Source organism: Topomyia yanbarensis, chromosome 1 (assembly GCF_030247195.1).
Source record: "Topomyia yanbarensis strain Yona2022 chromosome 1, ASM3024719v1, whole genome shotgun sequence".
NCBI classification, from domain to species: Eukaryota; Metazoa; Arthropoda; class Insecta; order Diptera; family Culicidae; genus Topomyia; species Topomyia yanbarensis.
Window position 1 is genome coordinate 26,587,067 of NC_080670.1, and position 8,862 is coordinate 26,595,928.

The 8,862-nt window shown below is 39.2% G+C and overlaps 1 protein-coding gene and 1 long non-coding RNA gene across 4 annotated transcripts in view; both read right to left on the bottom strand.

The window, feature by feature from the left end:
* The window catches only part of LOC131677143 (tetracycline resistance protein, class A-like), a 34,875-nt gene extending 33,353 nt beyond the window's left edge, over nucleotides 1-1,522 (bottom strand). The window contains exon 1 of one of the 3 annotated variants that reach the window (XM_058956792.1): nucleotides 1,179-1,522. The gene's annotated coding sequence lies outside the window, so the exon portion shown is untranslated. Of the gene's footprint in view, nucleotides 1-1,094 lie in introns of all 3 variants that reach the window. The other 2 variants (XM_058956793.1, XM_058956791.1) reach the window with 2 other exon arrangements.
* Nucleotides 1,523-7,276: 5,754 nt separating this feature from the next.
* LOC131676270 (uncharacterized) lies at nucleotides 7,277-8,482 on the bottom strand. Its single transcript, XR_009303108.1, has 2 exons — nucleotides 7,930-8,482; nucleotides 7,277-7,640 (listed from the first exon to the last, which is right to left on the bottom strand). It is a non-coding gene; the product is annotated as an uncharacterized LOC131676270 (long non-coding RNA).
* Between the last annotated feature and the right edge of the window lie 380 nt (nucleotides 8,483-8,862).

The window sequence follows — 8,862 nt, forward strand, 5'->3', positions numbered from 1 at the left end:
TTCATAAATGTACAATGAAAGATTTGTGGCTGGAATTGACATGAAAAAACGACAGTTGGACATGAATTAAGTAGGAGTAGATGTGCCATTTCCATGTACACAAATTATTATTTGATGGTCGAACTGAAAAAGAAAGTCAAAGTAAACACCAAAGGGGCGCATAACTGAGACTCCGCCAAGGACACCAGAAAATCACGCTACGGCTCTGGTTAAACTAAGGAGTAAGAATTGGTTAAAAATGTCGTCGAAATAAATGGTCAAATTCTGCCCGGTGGTAAAGCACTAACATTACTATCAATGAAGAAACTTTTGATGTAAAATGTTTTAGAAAAGACTTCATTAATACATTAACTCAAATTACTGTATGTACTGTAAGCAGGTTATCGTGATCAGTTCAGTTACAAATTCAAATTAAATAAAAAGAATGAATTTATAGATTTTTCACACAGGAAGCGTACAAATTAGAAGACGCGAATAGATTTCATTCATACTAAAATCAATGTTCCGAATGCACCACGCGTCTCCATGAGTATGTTGATACTTCACGTTGTGTAACAATAATGGATATGATTTTTATAGCGAAGTTGCTGTGAAGTTTTTATGCAATAAACACAAGCACGATTGGCAAAAAACCTTGGGTATCCAGAAACGTGGACGAAATTTTAAGTTACGCTGATTGAATTATTATTTTTGTTGTTGATATTTGCTTTGTTTCAAAATAGCTAAAGCTTTGAAGAGAACTGCATTTTTCACAGAAACCAGTTTTCAACGTTACTCAATTCAACTCAAATACACTGTACAGTAGATTTTTTAGATGCACGGAGTTCGATCTGCATCGACGGTTTGATTAGTTATTTGAACATGGTTCGGATTGCTCTCTTCTAAGTAGATGAAGCATATTGCTAAAAACTTCATTCAAACATTGCAGGCTCACATTCCATTCGGTTTTGCTCGGGATTACTCTATAACCGGGATAATTTTCCAGATTGATCCGTCTAGACCAGCCCCACATCACAATTTAAACAAAAACAACGAAACAACTAATAACACAACCAAAGCCACTAAACCCTTGATAAATTTTTTAAACCACTCACAGTTTTCACCGCGGCGACTACGAACATGCAATTCAAACCTTCTCGTTCAGGTCTCAGAATATCACTTACGACTTATTTCAGTACCTTGTGAAACGTTCACTCAAGCCCATCTCTGTCAATTAAGAGGCAGGCAGCAGCTACAAATAATACGTCCGTGAGCCGCTGTGGTTCTCGCTAAACAAATGCAACGCGCGTAAATCAAATTTAAGCCCACGGCAAGTTTAAATTTGTCACCAACTAACAATCGCAACAGTAAATTATCTAGTCACTTGTGATAACCGAAGCTGAGATGACTTCCACCCGATTACTCGGGCTTCCTCGTGCCTTGTTCCTGTTAGGAACTCCTCCGTTACAAAGGTTCACCCGTAGTTCCGGAAATTTCTCATTCAAACCGCGACCGTTCAACTTAACGGTTGTCGCGAAACTGACCGACCGGCTAAACTTCTATGCTCCAGCTTAGCTCGTCTATCGTATGCTGTTTCGCTCTCAGTTCCTACCTACCTATCTACCTATGTGAAAAACGATTTAAGCTGTAGGAGGTTGCCCAATGGCAGCAACACAACAACACGCGATCATCTTCGCGCGCGCGCATGCTATACATATTCGAGCGCTTGTCGCCGCCGGCACTGACACGCTGTGTAGGCGGTCTGATAACAGGTAGTTTCTGTTAATTCATTCATGAACCTACTACTATTCCTATTGAGCTATCTGACGTTTAATGTACGCAACGGAGATCACGCATGGTTTCACTACAGCCCTATTCTTAAGTACGATTTATTTTTCTCCAAATTAAGACGTCAAAACGGTGCAAGATCAAGGCAGCTCGATGTAGCTGCCTAAACCTACCAAACTAGTAGCGGAAAAGTTCCAGGAACCAGAACGATATTTCCTGTACCATGCCGGGTGTTATTTTTGTTCCTAGTCAACGACAAGGCTCCTATGAACCTTACTTTGCAAAGTTACCCCTGGTGTGGAAAAGACAAACTATAAATGAAAAATTCGTAGCTCCAGTGCTCAGTATTATAGATTTATAATAAACTAAGCCCATAATATATAATATAGGAAATACGACAATATTTGTCATTTTATTTTTCGGATGTGTACACTAGGGTGGCTCGCGGATGTGTGGGAAAACTTCAAAATGATTTAAACTAGCGGGCACAGCACTTTTTGAGTTCCTTTTGTGGTCCCAAATGCCGGTGCAATATAGTTCAAACCTTGTTTAACAACTTTGTCGAAGACGGTAACTAGCAGCGAGCTCTCAAAAAATAGTTAACGATTTTAAAACTTATGGTACAATCCAAATGCAGAAATTTATTATTTTTTCCAACACTGCCAGTGCACCACCGACATCGACAATAAAAACTGAAATAAATGAGAATATATTCATCGCAGAGACGCAGGTACCTTTGAATGAAATGTTCAGAATGAATTGCTGAATAACATAGACGTAATCAGAAAATGAAAAGAAGATGGGGGGCAGTCCCTTTTTTAGATTGTTTTGTATAAGACAAAGAATCATTACGTTCTTGTAAATGTGAACGACTAAACTTTCTTAATAGTTTGATAGACCCAAATATGAATCATACTACAATCGTTGTTGTGGAAAATAACATTTACAATATATAGGATTTACGCCTACAAATTTATGTGTTGTTTTTGCTTGAGGCTAAAACTTATTCAGGTGGTCTGGAAATGGCGTTGGGTTCTAACCTGATGTATATTTCTGGTTCGTCAACATCACCACTGTTTTGCGTAAACCTAACCCAATTTCATCAAAAAACGTTTGTTTGAAGTAACTATCCTGGTTTCGTCCCTAGATTCCAAACGAAAACGTCAATAGATACAATTCCGAGACTTCAAGGAATCTAAGGATATGCATTTTTTTTTAAATTCTGACCCTGAACGGTAAGAAATAGGGTTTTAAAATATGTAAAACTTATAAACCATTGAGCCATTTTAAATGAGATAATCGTAAGGCCCTAAAATAGTAGGACTCAAACACATAAGATTAATTTTTAATTCGGCGGTATAAACCTGCGCTCAAGATGACCCCTTATGTTATACTAAACTATTGAAAAAGGGGACTGGGGAGAACGCAAGCCCCCCCCCCCCTCTTCTTTTCATTTTCTGACTACGTCTATGTTATTCAGCAATTCATTCTGAATATTTCTTTCAAAGGTACCAAGTCTCTGCGATCAATACATTCTCATTTATTTAAGTTTGAAGTATCGATGTCGGTGGTATACTGACAGTGTTGGAAGAAATAATGAATTTCTGCATTTGGATTCAACCATAAGTTTTAAAATCGTTATAACTATTTTTTGAAAACTCGTAGCTAGTTACCGTCTTTGACAAAGTTGTTAAGCAAGGTTTGAACTATAGTTTTATAAACTATTTGAATTATAGTTTTTCATATTGAATTAAATTGCGATCGTATTACGGTAAATGCAAAATAATTTATTTCCCCATATAAAATCCAATACAAACTTTGAACGCAATGCCCAAACCCGGGAAGCAACCGGCCGCTCCCAAACTTTGCACAGGCATTCGGAACCACAAAAGAAACTTAAAAATTGCTGTGCTGTAAAATGTCATATTCGAGCCACTCTAGTGCACACTCAATTTAAACCGGAAATTTGTTAGTTAAATGAAGAATGAAATTCTTTCTCTATTTTAAAATTAATAGAGCTCAACATTCTAAATGTAACAATATTCATATGTCCGGCCCTCAAAACGTCAAAACGATTTTTTATTTTTATGATAATGTAAACACGTACTTGTTTGACACTATAGATCTTACTTGACAATGGTTTTAGCCAGATGGGCTGCCATCTTTGGCAGTTAACCCAGTGATAGGGGTCAAGGTGGTAAACTGGAAGGTTTTACCTACCCAAAGACAAAATAAAGTTCGACTACGTATCTTTAACATCAGCTGGATCGTAAAAGACCAAAAACGGTATGAGGCTTCATGACCCATTTACCCGTACAGCTGGTAAATTAGTAAATTTGAAAACAAAGTGACAGTTGTTTATTGGAGACTTAGCAAACAAAGATATCTTTGCTGAAATATCAGTGATATAATTTGACTACTACAACTGATATTCATTAAATGAGGCTTTGACGTATAACATATTGTACAATATTCATTCCACAATCAAGATTTCGGACCCCTCCCGAATTTTTTTTCTGGACCCGCCCCTGGTGGTAGCGTAAAAATGCGGGATCTCTGTGTGTGTATTATAAAATGTCTATGATCGCATATTTGTCCCATTTGCTATGGGATTTTCTATCTTTATGGAACTGGTTTACGTCCATGAACAGTAAACGTCTAATATAATTGTTGCCGTAATTTGACACTATGGAATAATACAAAAGGTTTTTGAGATCAGTTTGTTTTACAATACTAAACAAAACGATATTATGGAATATAACGTATGTTAGAAGGGAGACGAAATTGATTTCTTCACGGGCATCTTTTTCTCACCATACATGTGAATAACATTCACGACGACAATGACAATGACAATCGAGAAACGACTGCAATTTCACCGCAATTACAGCGGCAATAATGACCATTAATCCATCAGCAGTGTTTAAAATTCAACCACATAAGAACTGCAGGCAGCTGTCGTCGGTAGGGGCGAAGAAAAACGATCACTTAGGAAAGAGATTCCCCTTGTAATGCGGCGATCTCCGCGTAGCACACCGAACGGTAGGCAAACCGAAGAACTCATCGTGCCTTTTCAACCCATCGGTTCTTCTTCGACAAAACATTCACCGTCAACCGATACGAGTACAAGAAAAACACTGAACTTTTTAGCAGCCGCGTTTCTGCATTGGCTGTCCGACGCTCGAAAACTCTAGCGAAATCATCGTTGAGCACAAGCGGCTGCACATTTTGCGAGCCAACTATGCGACTTTCGAAGGTTTTACATGAGTATGTGCGTAAACCCACAACTAAAATGCTCATTACTATGACAACTTGTAACAGACTTGGGCACTTTAGATGTTTGGGATTATGGAACTCATTCATTTTTCGAAACCGTTAGTAATGAACCAGATGTGTGCATCTGGTTAGGGACCATTCATAAATTACGTCACACAAAAAATGGCCAAAACTTACTCACCTCTCCCATGTAACAAATTGTCGCAAACTTTTTCCCCCTCCTCTGGTACATACCAAATTATTTTAAAAAAATCTTCTATAAAAAACGTTACGTAACGTTCTTGCTTACTCCCCATCCCATATGTCACAACATGTCACATTTTGTATTTATGTATTTAACAATTTAAGCCCAACTGACATTGAATCTTAATGAACTAATCTACAAATAATTAACCTAAGGTGGTAACAAACGGTTTCGAAATTGTGCAGAACTAATGACGAAGTCGAAGATGTCGGTAAAATCGTTGAAGCGACGGACCATTGCTAGTATCGGGCTGTTGGCAGCGTAGTTAGTGTTGCGCATTTCAGTCTGCAGCAGTGTTCGAGGACGAAGGACACGGGTTGGTGCGTAGAGGTTAATTTGCGATAGGAGATCAGGAACATCATATTCAGCCAAAAGAAGCTTAGATACGAAGGTAGCTTACGACGCGTGTCTACGATCTTCTAAAGTGTGCAGTCCTACTAATTGACAACGGTCTTCGTATGGTGGCAAGTTCAGCGGATCATTACAAGGCAATTGACGTAACGCATATCTCATGAATATGCGCTGGACGGCTTCAATTCTTTGGCTCCGAGTTGCATGGTAGGGGCACCAGACGATGTTTGCAAATTCCAACTGTGAGCGCTCCAGTGAACAATATAACGCTTTGAAGCACACAAAGGATACTGGAATCCGCTGGACATTTTTAACATAAAACCTAGTAGACGTTTTGCATTATCAATGATCGCTGAGAAGTGATGGGTGTACGTTAGCCATTCATCTAGGAACGCTTGTGGTACCCCTCGATCATACGCTGTTAGTATTGGTACGTGTTCGTATCTCACACTGCGCCCTAGCACAGGCAACACTGGGCTAGACAGTCTCACTTCACACCTCGTGTCAACCGGTTGGGATAGTTGGTTACCACAACGCCCAAATCTTTTACATGGTCAACGCGTTGTAGCTGAGTTCCAGCAACGTTGTAGTTGAAAGTAAACATGTTTCTCGTTCGATGAAAGCTGATAACAAAGCATTTAGCAACACTAAGAACCATCATATTTCTTTTACACCCACTATAAAAGGTATCATCGAGATACTTTAGCTTATGGCAATCGGCTTCTTTCTTTATAACTAGGAATATTTTCAAGTCGTCGGCGAAGAAACTCCACGCATTAAGACGAAAACCACATCATTCACGAACAGTCAAAACAGTAGCGGACCAAGCGTACTACCTTGAGGAACTCCAGAATGGTTGGAAAAGGACTCAGATTCATAGTCACCAATTTGAACAACGACTTCACGGTGAAGAAGGTGACAACGGCAGAATCGGGCAGTGCATCCAAGTTTATCAAGCTTCGTTAGCAGTATCTCATGGTTAACAGTGTCGAATGCAGCCTTAGGATCTGTGTAGTTGTTTGTTCTGTACAGAAGGATGTGAAGGAGACCAAGTTCGTCTCCACCGATCGACCGGGAAAGAATCCGTGCTGACCGTCCGTATGTAATGTTTACTACCAGAATACAGCACCTCGATGATAAGCGATTCGAAAATGTTTGACTAGACTCTCAACGAAGTGATTCTCCGGTAGTTCTCGATGTTGCTTTTGTCAACTTTCTTGTGTACTGGAAACATGACTGGACACTTCCAATCATCGGGAAATTTTTGCTGCTGAAGTGACACAACGAAAGATCCTCTCAATTCCGAGAGTTCTAAACCCTGCTCGAATTTCATTGTTCTTCACAGATTGTTCATCGAGAATTCATCGCTTTCCTTTTATTCTAACTCTGACGGCTCATGCTGGCTGTAAATGAAATAAATTAGTCAAACAAGGCTTCCAAATATTGTGTAGTACACATATACACTTTCCAAATGTAAGTACCACCTTGAAACGAAGCATCAATCTAGCACCATAAAGCCGAACCCAATTTAGCACAACAGAGCTGAACCCCATCGGCACGGATATATTGGCGTAAAACCTGGAGACCTAGATATATGCCGCGAGCTGGAGTCTTCGGATCAAACCCAGATAGTTGACAACAGTTTGCAGAACTCTAGATTTCTGTAACTTCAAACCAAGCATACCAGGTGTGTTTTTCAAATCTCTTCACATTTCATAAATAAATATCTTCATTTGTCTTTAACTACCAGGACTCTAAATCGGTTTTTGATTTTGAGAGAGAATTCTGCCAGAAATCCGTCAGAGCTCCGAAAAAGGCGCACCACGCAATCGTCTGGAGCAACTACTGCCGTTTAGAGGAGGACACCGGGCATCTCTTTACATGATGTTTTCTGATGAAGGTAGTCCGAGTCTGTAATCGATGCCGTTGATCTCCCGTTTGCTGGAATGTTAATATTTTTCTTCTCTCTGTAATCTCTGGTACTTACCGACGTCCAATTAAACTAGAAAATAAATAAAAAATGTTTGGGGACGCCGATTCTTTTCTAGAGTATACGTACTTAAGGTTGGACAGAGAATAGGCAAAAATCGAAAACGAAAAAAACACTTTTTCCACACCGTGTGTTAGATCTTCATAAAAATCAATCAGCTTATGTAGAGTGTTGTTACAGTACTGCTGATTGATTTTTATGAAGATCTAAAACACGGTGCGGGAAAAAACTCCTTTTTTTCGTTTTCGATTTTTGCCATTTCTCTGTTCAACCTTAATCGTAGTACGGATCGGCAACCCACCGAGCTGGGTGTGTGATGTTCGTGATGTAGGTTCCGTGTTTGTTAACTCACTCGACAGACAGTTTCGTCCCAAAATGAAGTCGCATCAAACCGTCGAAGGCGTACAGTACAGACGGAGGCACTTCTAAGAATGATAAGAAAAAAGAAAAAGAGCAGATAAATCTGTAAATTGGTGATGTTAAAGAATGCGTACATGAGAGACAGAGGATCGCGGCTTGCCAGTACGTGCGAACCGGGACTTCCACGGGTATGAAAGGAATTTACTAATTGAGATCCAGTAGAACAATACACGGAGCATGCCCAGACAACATATTCGATATCGTGATAACCGCCGTAACAAGCGCTGGCACCGCCATTCGCGAATCCAATACGTCGAAGATAAGTGTCTAACGTGTAATGATGGGACATGAGCCGAGACATCACACTAATGAAATCCCGACCCACATCTAATCCTTTAAACCAAAGTTTCGTTAATACCTTCGGGATAATAGAATGTAGCCACCGTCCTAACTCTCCATTGCTTCATGATGTATGCCAACTTTCAGGCGTCCCAACAAGAAATATTTAAAAATTCATTGAAACAGATTGGTCTTTCGTAGAAGTCACCTTCTAAAGTCATTCATTCAAAAAAGTTGATAAGTCGAAATAAAATATAAGACTGAATAAAATCATCGTTTTGCACCAGAAGTGAAAGTAATCGAAGAGAAGCTCTTGTTTGCGGTAAGGTTTTTTTTAAATATTTGAGGGTTTTTTTTAATATGGAAGAATAAGATATCACTTTTACCGAATGTTTGTCAATGGAATTGTAAAGAAACTTTCAATTCTATCAGTTATGTAAGTTTTACTTTATTTCAACTTGATAAATTTGTGTACATTTGTTTATGAAATAATACAATCATCTCAAAGGTTGTGTTCCCATCTGCCGCCATAAAC